We start from the raw sequence: 10,436 nt of genomic DNA on the forward strand, positions 1-10,436 counted from the left end.
TAACCACAGGCCCGCCGACCCTACACCCCGATTACACAGGTACCGACAACACCCTCCGCGACGCCGAATTTTCTGTCCAAGAGGTACGCCGGGCTCTCCACGAACTAAACGGGTGTTCCGCCCCGGGCACCGATGGCATAACCAACAAGCTACTGCGAAACTTAGACGACCCCTCGGTCATGTACCTCACGAGCGCCGCCAATGGCGTGTGGGGGCGGGGCGAGTTACCTACCGCCTGGTAACTCGCCCAGACGATCCTCATTCCAAAACCGGGCAAGGCGCCTAGCGTCGATAACCTTCGCTCCATCTCGCTCACGTCGTGCGTGGGTAAGGTGGCTAAGCATGTCGTACTCAACCGAGTCAGCCGGTATCTCGAGGACCAGGACTGTTTCACACCCCACATGATCGGCTTCCGACCCGGGCTCTCGACACAGGATACGATGCTTCTCCTGAAACACCATATCATAGACGCCGGGGCCACTTGGGGTACCCGCGCCATACTCGGCCTCGACCTAGAGAAGGCGTTCGATAACATCGAGCACTCGGCAATACTTAAGGCGGTCGCGGACCTAGGGATCGGGCGCCGGTTCTACGAGTTCGTCCGCTCCTTCCTAGCCCGTCACAAGGCCGTGCTCCGTGCCGGAGACTTCACGTTGGAAGAAGTCGAGCTCGGACAGCGTGGCACCCCCCAGGGCTCCATCCACTCGCCGATACTGTTCGACCTGGTGATGATTGGGCTCTCCGAACCCATCTCGAATATACAATTAAGGCCTCAGCCATACGGTATACGCGGACGACATCACCATCTGGTGCTCCGCGGGGTCGGACGGCTTTATCGAATCCGCTCTGCAGGAGGCATTGTCAGGATTGGGGGCTCAATCCCATCGCTCGTAACCCGTTGTCAAGATTGGAGTCCGGCATGAATTAGAAGGTAGCTGGCCCATGCCGTCGTCCTACTTATCCACGCTGAGGACGTTGATGAAGGGAAGGACTGCTTCTCATCGAGAACGAGGAATATGGGTTTATTTACACTATTTACATGCAGTTCATCAGTCTAGCATGACTGCGAGAGAAAGTACGTCAGTTAACACGACTTCTTGAGAGAGCGTCTCAGTCTAACATGACTGCTTAAGAAAGTGTGTTAAGCAGCCGCACAACAGCGGTTTATAAACACTCGGTCGTCCCCTTGATTCCAAGGGGACGGAAACGTTCGTCCAGTCATTGCAAACACGCCGCCTGTCCCCGGGACGGCTTACACACACACACGCACACGCACACACACATGTTCACGGTCCGAAACCGACATCACACGAATTTCGTAGAACTCGGAGCTGACCCTCGCAGCGCGACCGGGTAGCCATTGTCCTGCGTCTTGGTCAGCGCGTGGGAAGGGGTCCGCGACGATGTTACCGCGGCAACTTCCCCGCTAGCGGCCGACCCGGTTGGCGTTGTCGTGTTGTGGCACAAAGCCTGCTTCGTCGAACTCATTCAGTCACAACGGCGACGAGGCTAGAGCGTAACGGTGGCGTTCCTTGAAAGTTGATGCCGCCGTCGTCGCAACTGGCTGGCGGCACTTGCACCTCAGCTGGGCCGTTCTTAAAAGCATGCAGTCGAAACCGCCGTGTCCAACCTCGACCACACGGGCCTCAAGTGCTCGCCAAATCGGAGCTGTTGTACTGCTCAAAACGACAAGGCAAAAGGTCTAATGGATGGAAACCCCCAAGCATCACCGTCCGCACCAGAGACTGTCGCCCACTTCCCTGGGTCAACTCCATCCGAGTGCTGGGAATGATTATCGAGGCGGGCGGATCAAACATCCTTATAACGACAGAAAGCTGAGCTAGTAGTTAATTTCTAGTACTCTGAGCGCTTTTCCATGTCGGCGTTCATGTTGTCCACTTCTCCACTCTCGTGCCCTGCCTGCACGCCTCTCCTCTTTTTTTGCATAATGATCTAACATCCAAACGGTCCACAAGCTGGCGACGACAAAGACGGACAACGCAATACGACTCGTACGCAGACTGGCCAACCGTCAACATGGCCCCAAAGAAGACAATCTGCTGCGTCTCGTCCATGCGTTCGTCCTATGTCACTTTACCTACGTCGCAGCAATGCACAAGCGGAAACAATCGGAGCATGACAAGCTCAATACACTCATCCGAACGGTAGTGAAGCGGGCCCTTGGGCTCCCGATCACCACGCCGACGTATCGACTCCTCGAGCTCGGGGTGCACAATACGCTCGAAAAGATCGCCAAGGCTCAGGGGAGAGCGCAGTTGATACTACTGACGATGACCAAGACCGACCGTCACATCTTGCGCGAGCTCGGCTACTTCCCACCGAATCCAGGATCCACCGGAGTTTACGCCGGTTCCGCGCGAGCTCCGCGACCTGATCGCGATCGCACCCATTCCGCGAAACACGTACTCTTAGGCAAAGTTACACCCTTTGGCTTGCCCCTTCTGCCACACAAAACTAATCGTTATCTGTCTTGATGCGTTTTCTTTCTGTAACGCTGCAAGCCCGGAACTTTCCAGCAACGAACAGCACGCGCGTTATCAGAAGGGGTACTCCAAAGGGTGTAAACTGTTCTACGCTGATTTGCATTTGCATTTCTTTGTTTCTGTCATGTGTGGTGTTTTTTGCTTGTTTGCTGCATACTGGTAGGAAAAGTGGAAGAGTGTCTTATAATGTTGGCATGAGACATGCCAGAGCTTTGAAAATGTGAGTACAGTGCCTTCATAAAGATTTGTGTGTGTCTGGTCTACAAGCAACATATTTGTGTCACACTGTTGGCAATGTTTGCATTTATTTATTTTATCATTTGTGATGTTTTTAAAGTTTACTGCATCCAGGTGGTGTTTAGGTCTGTAATACAATCGGTTGAGTTGGCATGGCCAAGCCACAGCTTCAAAAATATGAATAGAGTTTCACTAATATGTTTGACATGTCCAACCGATATGCAATACTTTGTAACGTACTGTAGTTTGAGAAAACATGCACATTTATCTATTTTATCATTTACGATGTTTTCAAAGTTGGTCCATCCAGGTACAAAAATAATCGAACAAGTGTTTACGCTCATGTTACTACCCGTTGACTGTGAGCAAAAAAAGAACAAGGTGAAAGCAGGAGCCAACGTTTAGACAAGTGGGCTTGTCTTCACTTGTCGAATTATTGGCTCCTGCTTTCACTTTGTTCTCCTTTTGCTCATTGTCTTGAATTTCCATCTCCCTCCTTCTCCTGTTTTCCCTGAATACCTGTTGACTGGGCACAGATATGCCAGAGCTTTTAAAATGTGGCTACAGTGCATTTATGTATGCAACGTATCTAGTCTGCGTGCAATATGTTATTACACCATTCTGGATATAGAAGTTGCAGTTACTTTTGTAAGCAATGTTTTAATGTTGCTGAATCTAGTCTTAATACATTAAAAGTATGAAATTACCTTTACATGTTTAATTTCAACTATGTTAAATCGATAAAGATGTGAAGATGTCATGAACTTATGATGCAGGGCAACATACCAACCTTGCATGCAGTATTTTTAGTGCAAAAATGTTAACAATGGCTATTTGCATTCGCTACCTGCACATGACAAAGAGGTTATTTTTTTAAACAAGTCACATAAACATTTGTTTTTTTCTTAAAGATTGTATTACTACACACAGTTGGCATTGCAAGAACGGACCATACTTGGAATTCTTGAGGTTACAGCATTTTATAAACTTTTGGCATTTTATGACTGAAATTAAATACCTAAACCAAATACTCCCATTGTTTGTCTATTCTAGAAGCTTGCTGATGCATACCTGAAAAACAATACATCAAGAAGCACTTATTGTGATATGCAAGAATGTTAGAGATAGCAGATGACAAGCTGGCTAGTTTGTTTAATGTCTACCTCGGGGTTTGAGGCACAATATCTGGCAACAGTTAGAGGATGACTGAACTGATAAATGAAATATTTACTGAAATCGCAAGCCATTGCAAACAAAATCATTATGCATACAGCAGACACACAGACACAAAGTAATATTTCAGGGCACCATAAGCTCACTCAATCATGCTGTGCAGCTAGCGCACAACTAAAGAAACCTTTACGAATGAATAAACTGCATGATCTTTCCATAAAGTTCTCCTTTGGCTGTGCAGAAACAAATGCGCTGGCCCATCATGATGCCACATTTGTAACTTTGTACTCTTAGCATGTGTGCAAGACAAATAACATTGGTAATCTTGATTTACACATTGTTAAACTTCCTTTAGGAATTATATTCACACACAAAATTTCCATGCAGAACTCACTCACAGAGCATTACAAACAATGCAGTCATTCTTTCTAATTATTGGTGGCTGCATATTTACCAAGGCAGCACATACCGAGAACACTTTGTCCATATGCGGCACCAAAATTAAGGGCACTGTGCTGCGTAAGATCCGGCATATTTTCAGTCTGCAAATAACCCGCTCAATATGGATACACACAGATGCAATTTTATATGTTGCATCCATGTCTTCTTGAGACAGTTGACCACCTCCAGAATTGAAGGGAGGCATCAAAATGACTCCAACTTTGTCCTTAACATCTGTGCGGATGCGTAAAACCCTTCATTGCTCAAGATAATATCCCCTTCGCGTACCAGATTAAAAAAAAACAAAGTCTTGGGCAATAAAAGAATCAGTCTGCTGCTCACCGGACATGAAGGCCATCATTCCATTTGGAATTACACCGACAAGGACCTTCAAGGTATAACCTTCCTTGTAATTGGAGTAGACTATGCGCTGGCAGTCGGGATTTGATGGCGTTTCAGCTCGAACTTCTACACAGTCAATAATAAACGTGCAGTCTGGATAATTTTCTTTGAATGGCTGTGGCATGCACTGCTTGATGATAGTCCTTGGTGGCACAAATACCCACTCTTTCAATGCTGCGCTAAGTACGTCAAGCGTTTTTTTTAATACACTTGATTCAGTTGATTCAGCCACTCCGAAAATAGTAGCCAAAGCATTGAAGCTTACCCCAAGCGTAAGCTTGGCTAAAAAGAGACAAAGCTTGTCTTCGCGGGTCATATCTGTGCTTCGGTAGCTAGGCTCTGGCAGAATATTAAGCAAAAGACTAAAAAACCTGTACGGTGACCCCACATATATCCCGCAAAGCAATCTCGTTTTGCTTAAGTTTCTCAAATCCAAGGAATTCACATTTCCTCTTCCAGCTTCCATCAGTCGCGGTGACCTACAAAAGCAACAAAAAACATTTGAAATACAGCCTTAATAAGCAATTTTTTTACGAATTTGTGACTATATTAAGAACAATGAAGCGTTCCCCAACTCTCCATAGAGTGACATAGCTATTCTGAAACAGATCACGCTCAGAAAGTAAGAAATGCCTAACAGCTGCTAGTCAATGCAAGTATTACCAGTCATGCTATCATACCCAACTTAGTAAACTGTTTACATTAAATTTCTTGTAAATATACATGAACTCTACATTTACAGTATTGCAAGCAAGTGTAGACTTACAAAGCATGGAGCCTCCACTTCATACTTATTTATGCATACTGCCGTCTTTTAAATGACATAGCAAGCAAATGGACAGTAAAAATCAAGCGCCGGATTACGTACATATATAGAATAAAAATGGTACTGGAGAGGAAGCCATAGTCAGCGACAAAATTGCAGTGGCAAGCATGTCTTCAAAAAAAGTTGTGCTAATTAATTTGGTTCTCTCCATCCCCTTGCTGCTAACTGCCTATCTTTATTGGGAAAGAGAGAAGTGGAGAAGGACCCTTCTGGGGGAGAAGCAGAATTTGGCATCGGTTGCACAGCTCCTCTTCTATCCCTCTTCCCCAGATGAATGCTTGTACCAGTGGGCTTTAGTGACAAGTTAGCTTACAGGCAGTACTTCACATATACTTGCCGCTGCTCTTGTCTTTTCATGATCAGCACAAATACGATTAGGCTGCCCTTTAGCAAACAATTCATGCAGTAAGCTGCACTGTGCACTTTCAGGCTATCTTTAGTAAATGTACAGTTGGAATGATAACTTTATGAAAATAAAGTTGCTTATAAGTGGCCATTGTTCATGGGCTTAGGAGATCACATATAAAGGCCCACATCATTGATCAGTATGGCAGGCCCCCGCATTAATGTCGGTGCATCAATGATATGTCATGTGATAAAACATTTATATGTACAACTGTGCTTCAATAAAGTCACTAGTGGTGGCTGCATGACGAGGGAGAAAACTTTGTAGTAGTGGTGACAAATTATGCCTATCACCACATTTTGTACAAATACAAGCAAGTTAATGCAATATGCATGGTGATGTGACATACCATATGAAGGCATTACAGTATGTTCTGCATTGGCTATGAAGTGTTATAATACCTACAGCTACGGTATGCACCAAAATGACAGCTTTTACCCATTATGACAGTTATTTAAATATTTTTGTTACGAGGAATGCATGCTTCAATGCGTTCTTCTGAGGTCTGCCTATAAATTACTGCTACAACTATTTTGATCAAACTCAAGACAACAGTAAGTGTTAGATGAATCCAGCAAATGTGTAGGGATAACTGTACCTTGTCACATTGTTCAATGTGAGAAACTTGAGTTGATGCCTCAGACCCATTTGTCGCTGACAGGAGGATAGCCAGATTTCCTCCGGATTCTGGTTCTGTTTGGCATGCCTGCGGTGTTTGCAAAAATAAAACAGGCTGTCAAGTATTTAACGCAATGCTTAACGTAGACAGCCTGACTTCACAGGTAAACACAAAAACGAGGTCGATATGTCAAAAGCACATGCTTACAGCATTGGCCTGTGTAACTGGTTGAGCTTGTGTTTCATAGCGTCCTGCCGAAGGCTGAGGGTCATCACTGATAGGTGTGAGAGGCATCTCTGGTGATTTCACATCACTTGCAACTGTGTCATAGATGTCCAGGCAAGCAGAGGAATCTTGATCTTGCATTTGCGAGCTGGACTTAGTCCTGCACAAATTCCTTTATATTTTTTGCCATACTTAACTATCAAGAACGCAAGCGGAACACATTCTCACAGAGCACGGAAGCGAGAATCATTACTTTAAGCAAAATGCTTTAAAACGCGCACTGCATTTTGCGCTCCACTAGCCATCATACCTCTGCGCCACTTCTGGGTCAGGTGTCCGTGTTTTGTACGCCGCCGGAAAAATGGTCGGCACATACGCTGGGTGTTGGCTGCAGTTACTTTTGCAATTCCCAACAAAATGTCTGCTACAAATCCTTGTAGTCTCTGTTGGTGACCACGGACTTCCATCGGCACTGTGAGGAAATATGAAAATGTATCACCGCACAGATAAAATGCGTACACAACTTTAACTTGCACATCCCCTACAATGTAGAAAATTGGAAGCAGCTTGGCAATATTTATAATAATGGTCAAGAGACCGAAGTTGAAAGCATTTGTAATCATTAGCACCGAATGATGGCTTCTAACAAGTGCAGAAAAGTCTTCCTGCAGGGTAGCGCCCAGTGATGGTTTCTAACGCAGAAACGATAATTTTTGCAGGGCGTGTGGCCATTGATTGACTGCAACCACAGCCATGCGAGGTGCGACTCCAGCAGCGGTGCATTTACCCTGTAGCCGGCGGAGAGGAGGTGGCGCTTCACTTTCTGCCAATAACTTTCTATTTTTGCGTGTGCACACCCGTGATCGAGCCCACAAAGTTCACGCTGTCGTTTGCTGTTTCCCATTGCAGATTGAGGCTCGCTCCGTGAGCATCCACTCAGTGTGGGATGCAGTTGTATGCGGCCCATTCATCACTGTGGATGGTGTTCGGTCCCCGGTTGAACTTTGGCTGCAATAATGGAGCCTAGCGTCGCCGCGTCTCGTTGGTCGACCTTGAAAAGTCGGAGCTCCCCGGTGGTCACGAAGATCATGTCGTATACTTATGGTTCACGATCGGCAATGCCGCCGTAATTTTGGCGGCTCGGCGGAACGTTGTCGCCCGTCATCAGGTGGCTTCAATTGCACTTTCGCTTGCCTCGAAGGAAGCATTCATCAATTTGCACAATCTTCCCGGGGCCACCGAGTCGGGGTCGCGCCAGCAGCCCGTCCCGCGCGACCTCAGGAGCGTGGTTTGTCTAGTCGGCGATGACGTGGCCCGACAGATTAAGCAAATCGCCGGTCATCTCCTTCAAAAGCCACGTGCCTATTGTTTTATGCGAAGCATATTACGAGAGCTCAACCCAGCTCCTCAGGCGCGGCCAACGTTGGGCGCGGCGGTGTCGCCTTGAAACCACGTGACACCGTGACGTCACGACAGAGGAGAAGTGGCTTTGGCTCAACTCTTGCAAGACGGGCTGGGTGGAAATCGAACCAGGGTCTCCGGAGTGTGGGACGGAGACGCTACCACTGAGCCACGAGTACGATGCTTCAAAGCGGTACAAAAGCGCCTCTAGTGAATGCGGTGTTGCCTTAGAAACGAGCTGTTTCTAAGGCGTGCGTCTCTTGCTCAGGCGCACATTTCGTTGCCGCGCCGAACGCTGCCTTGCTCGACGCTCACCGCGTCCAATGCGGGGCGCGTAGTCGCTGCCCTGTAGCCCACTGTCTTACACCCCTTGGCGGGTCGACGGGAACGCTGTCGCGTTCCACTCTTGAAGGCGAAGCAGTAATGCATGAGTTGTTTCTTCGTCTAGCCGAACCAAATATAGCCAAGCAACAGCAGTTCACCAGGCTAAATAGTGGTTCAACAACTAAAATAAAGGCTAGTATGCTTCGCATCCTGGGCTTAACCTTACCTAAGCCACAGCCATTTTTTCGCTCACGCAGTATGTGAGCCAAATCAATTGCCGCCTGGAGACGTGGACATTCGGACGGCCACGGAGCGCGCCTCGCCGCGCTTACGTACACGGTACGCCCGCGGCACAGCATTTCCGCGCTAACCGACGCTCACAATAAGCGCGAACAGCGATCGATCTGTTGAAAGCCCAGTATAAAAGGCAGGCGCCATGGCGAGCGCACACCTAGCGAGCCACGCCGATTCAGTCCAGAGGAAAAGGGCGACAAGCGGTCTTATAAAAGCCCAGTGGGAAAACCAGGCGCACACCAATCTGCGCTCGGAAAAGCGCGCGCAAGCACGTAGCGAGCCGCGCCAATCTAATCCAGAAGGCAAAGGAGAAGGGGGAGCAATAGGTGACACTAAGCTCAGCGCTACCGCAGTAGTTATGCAGGAATGAACTGCGGTCGTGTTCAATGCATCGTGCACACATTCGATATCTCAGCATGCGTGAACTCTGACCACAGCTAGCGCATGCAACAAAATTTGTTTACTTGCTTTGTTCGGCGCACAGCGGTAATCCACATCTGTCGTCGGCCCATCTCGTACCATCTAGTTGGGAATCTGTAGAATGTCACTGGTGGCTGCAGCCCTTTCGTGTTGACGTTGCTATTATGGCAGTTCACAACACAACAGTAATTACCAGTCTTCCGGCGAGGCGCCATCGCAAACAAATGCTTTCTCGCGTTATGACAGCGATCTAGAGAAAGTAAAGACGCTTGATTCTGTATTTCTCGCGTGCAGCGCGAGCGAAGGGAAGCGACGGAAGGATACACCCGTGGGAGGGAATCTGTGCCGCCAGGGGAGAAACGAGCGCTGGCGTCTCAGGTGAAACTTGGCGTGCGGACGTCACATATTCAAAAAGCAAAAAACCACACATTTTCTCTCTCGCGCCTGCTCTTACTCGCGCCTGCAAACAAACTGGCAGAAACGGTGGGAGAGCCCTCAAACAATTGTCTCAAATCATGCTTCAAATGAACGTCTCGTGCGAGACTCGGCTCTGCGTGTGGAAAAATTTTGCGAGGGCGCTGCGAGCGACTTGTATTGGAGTGGAGGGGGTTGAGAAACTCTTCGCAGCACAGCATATTCAACGTAATTTCGCTGCGGGCGCTGAGACCGATTGCACGCGTACGTTCTCATGGCGGTGCTTTATTTCAAATGCAAGTTTATATTGGCACCATTTTTGCTACGTATACTTATCTGACGCATCGGTTATACAACACGACGTCTTCGATTTTGCTGTCATTGTCAAATGCATCGTCTGCTAGCGAGCGCGCGTCCGTTGCGCGGCCGCTGGCGTACACCCAGTATTCCTCGCAGAAAGCCTGTGCAGTAAACATTTTTTATGGTTTTACTTGCTTCGATGCGCTCCGACTATCAGTCAGGTGAAGCGCTATTTTTAACACTGTTTTCTAAAAGTAACACGTAATTTTTTGCCCCAGACGCCGTCTATATATATATCTACAACGCGAAGCTACCAAAGAAAATTTTAGTGGTATCGTGCTATTTTACGCACTCTTTTTGGTGGAATATCGATCAGGGACAATGATCAAAGAAAATAATATTATAGTGAAATAAACAAGGTGTATTCACTGCGTAGCGCGAAGAGATGCA

At 47.4% G+C, this 10,436-nt stretch overlaps 1 long non-coding RNA gene across 3 annotated transcripts; it reads right to left on the reverse strand.

Moving 5' to 3' along the window:
- Positions 1-3,875: 3,875 nt before the first annotated feature.
- On the reverse strand, positions 3,876-9,662 carry LOC139057567 (uncharacterized). 3 transcript variants are annotated; one of them, XR_011512905.1, is made up of 5 exons: positions 9,317-9,662; positions 7,144-7,305; positions 6,816-6,993; positions 6,588-6,695; positions 3,876-5,236 (listed from the first exon to the last, which is right to left on the reverse strand). It is a non-coding gene; the product is annotated as an uncharacterized lncRNA (long non-coding RNA). The 3 variants fall into 3 exon arrangements; XR_011512903.1 differs by having other exon boundaries at positions 9,321-9,651; XR_011512904.1 differs by lacking the exon at positions 9,317-9,662 and adding an exon at positions 8,785-9,029.
- Positions 9,663-10,436: the final 774 nt, after the last annotated feature.

The sequence above is a fragment of the Dermacentor albipictus genome, chromosome 3 (assembly GCF_038994185.2).
Source record: "Dermacentor albipictus isolate Rhodes 1998 colony chromosome 3, USDA_Dalb.pri_finalv2, whole genome shotgun sequence".
NCBI classification, from domain to species: Eukaryota; Metazoa; Arthropoda; class Arachnida; order Ixodida; family Ixodidae; genus Dermacentor; species Dermacentor albipictus.